Source organism: Heliangelus exortis, chromosome 1, assembly GCF_036169615.1.
Source record: "Heliangelus exortis chromosome 1, bHelExo1.hap1, whole genome shotgun sequence".
Classification (NCBI taxonomy): domain Eukaryota; kingdom Metazoa; phylum Chordata; class Aves; order Apodiformes; family Trochilidae; genus Heliangelus; species Heliangelus exortis.
The window spans coordinates 84,261,063-84,271,380 of record NC_092422.1 but is presented as its reverse complement, the minus strand read 5'-3'; the positions used below and the strand labels follow the sequence as shown (position 1 = coordinate 84,271,380).

At 61.6% G+C, this 10,318-nt stretch overlaps 1 protein-coding gene and 1 long non-coding RNA gene across 4 annotated transcripts in view; both read left to right on the top strand.

Moving 5' to 3' along the window:
- Positions 1–258: 258 nt before the first annotated feature.
- LOC139799248 (uncharacterized) lies at positions 259–3,451 on the top strand. Of its 2 annotated transcripts, none has more exons than XR_011727196.1 (2): positions 259–499; positions 2,999–3,451. It is a non-coding gene; the product is annotated as an uncharacterized lncRNA (long non-coding RNA). The 2 variants fall into 2 exon arrangements; XR_011727197.1 differs by lacking the exon at positions 259–499 and adding an exon at positions 2,283–2,390.
- Positions 3,452–9,606: 6,155 nt separating this feature from the next.
- The window catches only part of BCOR (BCL6 corepressor), an 82,367-nt gene continuing 81,655 nt past the window's right edge, over positions 9,607–10,318 (top strand). Inside the window, exon 1 of one of the 2 annotated variants that reach the window (XM_071751038.1) lies at positions 9,607–9,819. The gene's annotated coding sequence lies outside the window, so the exon portion shown is untranslated. The remainder of the gene's footprint in view (positions 9,820–10,318) is intronic. The other variant, XM_071750974.1, reaches the window with a different exon arrangement.

Sequence of the window (10,318 nt, the reverse complement as noted above, 5' to 3'; positions counted from 1 at the left end):
GAGAGGCAGCGGGAGGCGGTGCGGCGGGTAGGGAGGGCTGGTGGAAAGTCGGGCCGGGGCCCCCAGCGCGCTAGCGGGCGGGGGCAGTGCGGGGGGAGCGCTTATCTGGGTCACTGGGGTTAGAGGCAGCAGCTGATAGGAACAGAGGAGCTGAGCTCCAGCTGCTGCAGAGATAGAGCCGCGATACCGGCCAGGCAGGCACTGAGCTGGAGGAAGGGAGGGTGGGCGGGCGGGCGGGCGGGAGGGAAAGAGGGAGGAGGAGGCGGCGGCTCGTTCCGGCTCCCGAGCCGAGCCCAGGTGCGCTGTGGTTTCCCTGCGCTCAGCGCTGTGCTCGGCAGCCCCCCTCCCCTCGCTCCCCATCCCCCGTCCTCCCCCCCCCCCGCGTCTCCCTCCAACGTTTAACCCTTTCCCACCTCCGCGGGGCTGGAGGCTGAGGCGTGCGCTGGCCCGGCCGCGTCCCCTGCGGTTCCTACTCCCTCCGTGGCAGAGAGTGATCGCGGTAGGGAAAATGGAGAAGGGGGGGCAAGCGGGGGGCCGGGAGGGGGAGAAGCTGGCCTTGTGGTTCCGAGTACCGCCCTCAGGCAGCTGCTGGGACCCGGCTTTGTACACACACCCACACACACCCAGCTGTGCCGAGCCGAGACAGCTCCGGGGCCAGCCCTTGCCTGCTGCGGCCGCTGCTGCTGCTAATGCGTCCGATTTCGGTTATAGTCAACCACTCAGGGGGGTTTGCTCCTGCAGCCGCCGCCTTCCTCCCCTTCCTCGGTCCCCAGTGCCCTTGTTCTTCCTGAGCGGGCTAGGCTGCCCCGGAGCTCCCCCGGCTAGGCGGCGGCCAGTCCCCGCTGCCGGCGGGGAGGCGGATGCGGAGCGGCCGGGAAAGGGAAGGGCTCTCCGAGCGCCCCCATCGCGCGCCCAGCCCTTTAATCAATTTCACCCTATTAATTATTAATTTTACGCCAGTCAAGCTTGCCCAGGAGGAGCGAGGAGCGGGGGAGGGGAGGCTGATGTCAGTGGGAGGTGGCGGCGGGGCCGTGTGCCAGGCTCCCCGCTCAGCCCCGGCCCAGCAACTTTCGGCTCCGCTGGCTCGGGCAGCTCCGCTCGGTGGGAGCCGAGGGAGGCAACGATTCCCATTCCGGTGGAGGATGCGCCCCCACCCCCCCGTACACACATCCACACGCGCTCTCCCTCTCTTCCGCTCCCTCCCCTTCCCTCCCCGCCCGCCCCCCGTGTAGACACATCCATACAAGGGCCCATTGCATCGTAGCGATGATGGATCGTGCCTAGCGGGGGTGATTTGGTGTTGATCGCATATTATCACGGGCAGGTTGGACTGGTTGCTGATGGACGGCTTTCTAGCAAGCCGCTCCTTCCGACGCTCAGGGAAGCAGCTCGATCGAAAAAGCAGCTTGCTTTTAATTCTTTCTCTCACCAGCACGCGTAGGGCAAAGCTTAGCATCTGTCACAACAGCTCTCCGGGTAGCACTTCTCCGTCCTCCCACTCTATTTTCGCCTCGGCAGCCCGGTCGCCGGCTGGCTCACTCCGTCACCGGGCGGGCAACCGGGAAGGGCTGGGGAGAGGTGAGGGTGCAGGCGATGAGGGCCGGCATACCCCTTTCGCGGGCGTGTTGCCTGCCGGGCGACTTGGTGCCTTTGCGGACTGAGATGCTGATGCGGGTCCCACCATCCCACTGCCCCAGCTCGCTCCCAGACCGGGAAAGGCCGATCTCTCTCCCTCGCCTCCTGCTCGCCTTTTTTTTTTTTTTTTTTTTTTTTTTTTTAATATAAGTGTATGTAGATACAAAAGGCGGTTTCGTAATGCATCCCGTCTGCAAGAGCAGGGGACCTTGGCTAACCTTTCGAAAAACTGATTGCAAGTGCCTGTTCACAGTCCGTAGCGACCGCACGGGGCACCAGGGGTGGGTCATCATTTCAGTGACAGGCAGCGAGGTAGCCATGGATCCACGGCGAAAGGCCTGCTCGCAGCCTGCCTCCCCAGAAACACTTCGTGCGAGCGCTTATTCTCTGGCGAGAGAGGAGGGCGGTGGAGGGGAGGCTTAACCCTTTCGCTCCGCGCCGCCAGACACCTCCCAGCCGCTCGCCAGCCCGCTCTCAGTCGCGCCGGCAAGCCCGGAGCTAGGGGCAGCTCCCGTCGCGGCCGGGAGCCAGGTCGGGAGCTGGCCCAGAACAAACTGTCCCCTATCCACGTGGTTGTGCACGACGGGGAGCCCCGACTCGCTTTTTTTTTTTTTTTTTTTTTTTTTTTTGCTTTGCTTTGCTTTGTTTTGTTTTGTTTTGTTTTTACACAAGGCTCGAAAGAGATGGTTCAGGGAGCTGCCTCCCTATCTTGCTCTTCGCTGCCGGTTTAACTCCTTCCTGAAGCCCCAGAACAGGTTCCTGGAACCGGGGATTCTTTTCTGTTTGGAAACCGGGGAAAGGGGGGAGGCTATCGGCAGGAAAGCAATAGCTCGCTCTCTCTGGAGAGCTGCTCTCCAACAGGCAGCGCCTTGAAATCTATTTAAAGAGAGGGAAAGGCGGAGGGGGGGGGGGAGAACAAAGGGGGAGGAGGCCGAAGCAGAGCCAGCGAGAGAGGGAGAAAGCGATGGATCAGCCAGTTTGCAGTGTATATCAAGCTATCACATCTGTATATGCTCCGATCGATGAAAAGGATGGGTAATATTTGTCAGCTGCAGACCTTTCTCTTCTCACTTCCCAGGGAAAAAAACGAGGGGGGGAAGGAGGAGAGGTAATAGGGACCTTCAAGGCCAGAGGCACTTCCTGATACAGCCAAACAGAAAAGAAGGGCTCGGGATTATTATTTTTTATTATTATTATTATTCTACAGCAGCCAAAAGGATGATCAGAGGACCGTGCAGCCCTCTCTGAGGCTTCTGCGTGCTCCTAGTCCTTCGTAAACACACACCCCAATTTTTTTTTTCTTCTTCTCTTTTTTTTTTTCCTCCTTTTTGTTGTTGTTGTTGAAACTGCTGCTTCCTTGCAGGGCTCCGAAGATTTAACCCTTTGCCCGCGGAGGCTTGAGGTGGGTGAACACAAAAGCAGATCGCGAAAGCTTAGGACTGGAAAAAAATACCCAACACGCGCCCAGCGAGAAGTCAGTAAAATGCACCGTTACACACACAGCGACGTGGTTTGGGTTTCGGGAAGACGAAGGAAGAAAAAACCGAGAGAGGCATAGCTTCTGTATCCACCGCCCCCCGGTGCTGCCAGCCCCTTGCCTAGTGCCTGCAGTTGCACTCTGAGTAAATAGTTCCCACACATGGTCCACATTTTGCACAGCAGCAGCGTGTTTCCTCTCGGCCTCTCACTGCTGCTCTACGAGCACATGAAAAAAAAAAAAAAAAAAAAAAAAAAAAAAAAAGCGAGAGAGGTTTAGAGGAAGTTAAAGATCAGGCGAGTTGAGAAGGACTCTGTATTACACACATCCTGAATGAAAGCGAAAGCCCAGTATTTCGGCCTTCCGAGCGTCAAGCTCTCACCTCTTTAGTAACGTCACTACCGTGCATGTTGGACACAGCACAGTAATTGCTTGCACCCGGCGAGACGGGCTCTGGGGCTCTGACAATAGCCGGGCTGGCTGCGAAGCCCGCCGGGGGGAGGCCGGCCGGCTGCCTGCTCGCTGCCGGCGCGGAGAGCAGGGCTGCAGCTGACCCGGGGGGACCCCCCCGGGGGAGCCGGGCTCCTTCCCCGCCGCCAGGGGATTCCTCGACCCTGGAGACGGAGGTGCCCGGCAGCCAAGCCGTGTTTGCAAAAACGGGGATGTTCTAACCCGCCCGGCGTTTGCTTTTCCAGGGCACCGAGCGTCCCTGGGGACTGGGCAAGAGGGGATGCTGGTGTGCCGGGTGGGTCACCCGGAGGGTACCGTCCGCCACCTGCGCCTAAGTTCCCCGGGCCAGCGAACCGCTGCCCGCTCCGCGCCTGGGGAGCTGGAAGCCAGGCTCCAGGGTGCTGGAGCGGTGATCGCTGCTGGGAGACCATTATCCGTCTTCTTTTTCTTCTCCATTCAGGCCCCGGATCCTTCCCTGCCCACCTCTGAGCAGGGGATCAGCCAGATGATCCTACGGCCGTCGGCTGTGTGGCAGCCTGTTCGTGGGTAGCATTACGGCTCGTCCACTCCGCGCTCCCGTGACCCCACGGCGTCTCCCTCCCTCCCTCCATCGCGGCCCCTCCGGAGCCCGGTGCCCCATCAGCTCTCGCTGTGTGATATTTAAAAGAAGGGCTGCATTCTCCCCAATAGAAGCCCACTCGTTTCCTTGTTGCCAGGAACAAAGCGTACATTCAGAGGGGTGGCTGTTGACGGCTCCCTCTGTATAGCACTGGAAAGCGGGTGGCCTTTGGTTACTGGCAAGGAAAATTCTAATCAGGGTGCTTGTAAGCGGGGCTTTATAGAAGCTTAGTTACAAAAGGCTTACACCAGAGTAATGCAATAACTATAATAACAGCCAGGGAGCCCTAAAGAGGGTGGAATGTGCTTGTGTCTGGATGATTTTCCCCGCTAGCACAGAGAGGGACTGTTTACCGCGAGTGCCATTAAGTATCGCTGGAAACTCACCAACCGCAGACTTATTTCAATATACTTTATTGTTGTATCTGCACTAAAAGCAGCTTGCTTGGGACGACTTTTAGATCGTCCTAGAGGAGAGGGGAGAGAGGCCGCCCTCGAGTGTCGGAGGAGGCTCGGAGAGGAGGGGCAGTGACAAGGGTGGGGGAGCTGAGAGCCGAGGCCCGGCCGGGGCTGGTTGACCAGACCGCGTCCCGGCAGGCAACGCCGCCGCCGAACAAAGCAGCGATGAGAATCGGTCCTCCGCGCCCAGCAGCTCGAAGTCATTGGGCTCCCTCCCCCGGGGGTGGGCAGCGACGTCGCCTCCGACGCCCTCCTCGCATGACGCGGCCGATGAGGCCCCGGGGCGGACACCGGGGGGGAGAAGGGCAGAGGAGAGAGGGAAGAGAGCGAGCATTCTCCCCCCCTGCTCCGTCTGGTGGCCCGGGACTCCCCGGGCAGAGGTGACCTCACTGTTCCGGCTGATCCCAGCTCGGCTAATGGGATCAGCCTCTGCCCTTCGCCACCGCCGCCGTGTGTTGATTTTTCCAGCCCGCCACCGCCTCTCCGCCCGTCCCCGCTGCCCGCCGTCCCCCAGCCAGACCCAGCTACCGCTTGGCCGCCGGCTAGGGGCTGCGGCTCCGGAGGGCAGGAAATGGTTTGGCCGGGGAGCCGGGGCGGTCACCCCGCCCCGCCGCGATGTCAGGGCACGGCGGCAGGCGGCGGGGGAGCGGGATGCGCCGGGAGGCGCCCCGGGAGACCGCGCCGGCTCCGGGCGGGACGCGTGAGGCGGGCACAGTTCCACCACCGCCCCCCACGCTCCACCACCCCCCGGCACTCCCGAGCAGACTTTGCAGCGCTTTATTTTAACGGAACAACGGAGCGCGGCGAGCAAACTGCTGTTCCGCGCAGGGCAAGAAAAATGGGTTTTTAATAGGCAAGGTCGGCGTGCTTGGCAGTCGGCCATAGCGGCCGGGGAAATAAACAAACAGAGAGGGGCTGCGACTTCAGGTCGGAGCAGAAGTTGCGCTCCCGGCGAGAGGCGGCAAGCATGCAGCCGCGCACGAAGCCTCCGTGGCGAGCATCTCCGGACCCACTCCCCCCCCCCCTCCCAGCCCCCCCACCTCGCCCCGCTCGGCGGCGGCGGCTCCGGGGGCGCTGCGTCGGCTTCCCGCGGCCCCGGGACGGGGGATAAGCTGCGCTGCCGGGAGTGGTGCCGCGAGGATGGCAGGGGGCATCTGGCCGCCCTTGTTTATCGCTCTCCGGCGCTGCCGCACGCCTAACCGCAGCCGTGCGGCACGGCCGGCCGCAGGGAGACAAGAGAGGGAAGGATGGAGGGTAGGGGACCGGAGCAGCCCCATGACGAAGCGGCGAAGGGACGGCATCTGCCAGAGGGTTTCCAGCGTTGGCCGCGGGGCTCCCGCCGGCGGGTGGGCTGGGGTCGGTGGTTCCGGCCCCGCTAGTCGCACCGCGGGGGCGCCGCGCTCCCGTTCTCGCCGCGCGTTCCGGGCTCGGTGCCGAGCACCTCCCGGCTGTCGCGCATCAGCCTTCCTACTGCCACCCGCCGTCGCCTCGTTCGCTCCAGGCTCTGCAGGCGGCTGGGCAGCGCGGACCCCGCCGTCTCTCCGTCGGCACTGGCTGCCTTGAGGTCCTTGGGGGATGGGGGGCTGAGGGAAGGGTCTCTTCCACCGCTCGCCAGCACCCAAGCTCCTTTCCCTGCAGGCCCACGTGGGGCTAGAGGCGGCCACCCTCTGAGAAGGGGCTGTGTAGCCCCCCCCTGCCCGACGAGGACTCGGCGGGCAGAGCCCTCTCTCCAGCAATCACCGGCAAACAGGCGTGAGAAGCCACGCCGTTCCCGGGGGTGGAGGGGGAAGAGCCTGGCCAGGCGTGCCCTCAGGAGAGGAGGGCAAAGGGAGCCATGTAAAGGGAGCCAAGAACGAAGTCCAAGCCTAGGGAAGCTGGACGAGAAGCTTGGGGAGAGGCCGGCAACCCCCGTCCGGGTGGTCACGGCCCTTTCCCGGCGAAGCGGGGACTGGCAAACAATCATTGCCGCTGGCCTCGGCTCTCAGCGCAGCAAGGTCCGGGATGGGGTCCCGGTACGTTTGGAAGAGGCACGGGATCGAGCCATGCACCCACGGGGCCTCTTTCTGGGCTCCCAGCTCAGCTCCATCGCCACCTTCATCTCCCGGTCACACCACGGCAGAGTCCCCCCCCCGCTCCCTTCCCCCTACCCCCGCCACTCCCCGCAACGCAAGGTTCTCAGCTGGGCGCGAAGACAACAGGATCTGCGACCGGGACGGGCGCCGGCGAGGAGCGGGCTCGTCAGTGACAGATGCCAGCTTTTTAGCAGATCGCTCTGCAGACGTCTCCGAAGGACTCCATCAAAGGCTGAGAGGGGTCACGGGGAAGAGCTGAACAGTGCGAGAGGCCGGGCTAACGGAGCGCAGCTCAGCCGAGCCAGGGAGAGCGGGAACCAGCCAAGGTGGAGGAAAGGGAGAGGTGCAAAGAGCCGGAGGGGGAACAAGCAAAGCCACCAGCCTGCAAAATGCTGAGTTGGCAGCATGCCGAGAAGCTGGAGCGTACTGCAGTCCCGGGAGCCAGGAAGGGGTGATGGAGAAGCGAAGGGGCAAAGGGTGTCTCTTGTACAGACCTGGCGTCATCTCTTGCTTAAAAAATCTGGCTTCCCTTTCTAATGCCAGAGTGTACCTGCAGGGTAGTCTCTGCCTTTCTGCCTCCCGTCCCATTATTTCACTACAGTCTAATCCTTATGTTGTGACCTACAGCAGAGCTCTGATTTATTTTTAATGCGTTCTGATTCCTGTTCCGTTGTCAAGAGATGCATTGAGATTCATTTTCCATCCCCTGCTTTTCAGACTTCTGCTGGAGGGACCCGCCAATAGAGTTTATTCGATTTGATATGATTTAATGAACACCTTTATCTTTTGTTTTTAGCAGCAGGATAAAGAATACAAGCGAATTCAGCTTTTGCTAAATCAGACACGTTTCCCACCGAAATTCTATCTGGTGTCACACATTCACTGTAACATTTCATTAACAACCCCCTTGATATATTGATTTTTAATATTTGTATTAAATGTTGTGTAAAATTGAACTCAGGCGTTAGAAGAGATTGTGCAAGTCACAAAACATGACTCCTACTTAATTGTTATTTTTTTCAGTCCTGGAACAACAGTTGGAAAGAAGCCAGCGGGGGGAGGTATAGGGTGTGTGTGTCCGTGGTTTAAATTAAAAATAAATTCTCCACGGGGGATGGGGATGAAGGACAGTGCCCAGTAAAGAGCGGGGAAGATGGGGACAAAGCGCGGCCACTCAGGAGCGAGGGCAGCAGGGCCCGGCAGCCCCCACCCTGTGTCCCTCAGCCTCTGCCCCTCAGGCCCTCCGGGGCCACCCCCGCGCTCCCCAGCGCCCCGGGCCGCGGCGGCCGCTCACCTCCCCGCTCCTTCCCCTGCTCTCCCGGATCGCTCGCTTCATGTCGCTTCCCTCCCTCTTGCTCCATATGGTTTCTCCCCTCCTCCTACTCTTCTCCCCCCTCCATGTTGTCTCCGTGACTCTCCCTGCTCCATCTTATGCCTCCAGCCCCCGAGGGAGCGTTTCCCCGACGAGGCGTGGAGGGGCCCCCATTCCCGCCTGGCCCGGCCGGGATGCGGCCAGGGCTCACAGCCGGGCCAGAAAGCAGCGCGGAGGAGCGAGGGACAGCAGAGGAAGACTGGGGGTCAGGAGAGGGCTGTGGGGAGTGGTGCCAGCCAAGACTCCCGTCCAGAGGTTTTCGGAGTGTTAAGAGTGTGCGGGAGAAAAGCTTGAAGTTTATATCCTCCACGCTCGCCCCTTTCTTGTTTTTTTTCTCTCTCTCCCTCCGTTCCTCTCTCCATCCCCCCCGTCCCCCGTCCCCCCTCCCCAGGAATAAGAGGCATTCAGAGATCAACATAATTCACCTGCATCAAAAAAACCTCGCAAGCTATAAACTAGCGGCTGATCCTCCGCTTAGACTAGTGTTTAGCCGTTCATGCATCATGAGTGTCAAATAAATGCCTGATTGAGGCCCTCAGCGGAGGAATTAGCTTTCCTTGTGCTGCAAATGCATAATAGAGAAAGTGCTGAGGCATCCTCCCTGGAGTTATCTCGGGCTCCGCTCCTTGCGCTCCTTGTTTAGGGAGCTTTGTCTCCCGCACCCCCGCTCCATCCTCCCCGCCCATCGCCCGCCCTTATCAGCACGCCCAGCTGGCCAGGGGCGAGGGGACCCCTCTGGGGAGGGACCGAGCAGGGGGCAGGGAAAATAACCGGGCATCACCCCGCAGTTCTCGGGTCCCCGGAGCTGCGGGAGCCCCGCGTAGAGCTCTGCCCGTAGTCCGCGCTGGCGGAAGCAGGAAACGTCGGGGGGACCCCTCCTCGATGAGCTGCTCGTCGCTTGGCCGCCCTTCCGCGACGGGGTACAACCCAGCCTTGAAGTTTGGTGGCGAGTTCGGGGGGAGCCGAGCTGGTGCAGCGCTCGGCTTCGCAGCCCCAGCAGCCCAGAATGGCTCTGCGCCGGGCTCGGTGCCCGGACGGGGCCAAAGTCCCCCCGGGCAGGGGCTGCCGCCAGAGCTGGGCCGGCTGCTGAGACACACAGGGGTTAACCGCGCTGCGGCCGGGAGGAGCAGTTAAAGTGCAGGGGCTGCAGATGCTTTTCAGGCCTCGGTGTCTACCGTTTTAAATTAAAAAAATGCACCCGGCCCGACCATGCACCAGTGACCTGCAATTTCCCCTTCTTTTCAAACTGAAATACGGCCAAACTATCTTTAAGTTAACTTACGGGCTGGGGACGGGGGCGGGGGAGGTTGAAAAAGAAGGGGAAGAGGGGGGGGGGGGCGGGAGGAAATCGCTCTGGGTTGAGATCTCTGTGTCAAGTTTCATCCCCTCCTGACATTTCTGGCTCCGCGCCAAAGTCCTGAAAATGGAAAATTGGGGAAGGGCGGGCGGTGGAGGGGGGGAAGAGAGGGGGAGGGGAGAAGCGGGCCAGAGCTCTCGGAGGAGCGGCAGTAGCGAGAGGCTTTGGCCAAGAGGGATGCATGAGCGAGCCCGCCTGAGCGGAGCACGGCGGCATCTTCCGCCATCCGTTCAGCCGCCCAAGAGCCGCCGGCCGCTGCCATTGTTACCGGCGAGCGATGCGGGAACCGGAGCCGCCTCTCCGGCCACAAACAAATAGCCCCTGACAGCGTCTCCTCGCACCCACAGCTCGGCAGATCGTACTCGGCGGACGGCCGCAGGTCTGTGTCGCTCGCTCCCTTTCTCGGGAGTCCCTTTAAATCACCGCCCCCTCCCTCTCTCCTGGGGGATGCTGCCGACCTTCACCCCCTCGTACGCCCTTCCCTACGCGCTCGCCCACCCCCAGTCGGCTGCGGCCCCGCTGCCACGGCTCGGCATTGCACGGAGCCATCGGCCCGGCGCGGAGCTCCGCCGAGGGGAGAGAGAAAAGTCTCTGCTGAAATACTTTCGGCAGGCAGCGTCTTTGCCAGGAGGGGTCTTAGCGCCGGGTCTTTTGTCTTGGGGCCCTCTCTTGCGTCCCTTGGGGGTGGTTGGCGGCTCTCCCGGGAAAAGCTTCCAGGGAGAAAGTGAAAAAAGTCCTGGACTGCTGCCCCGGGCACCAGCGGTCCGGCCCCCCGCTACCAGCGCTTGGCCGGCACAGCTGCAGCCTCGCCCGCCTCCCCGTTCACCTCTCCCACGGCAGGAGCTGATGAGCTCGGGGTGAGCCCTGCCCTCCTGAGC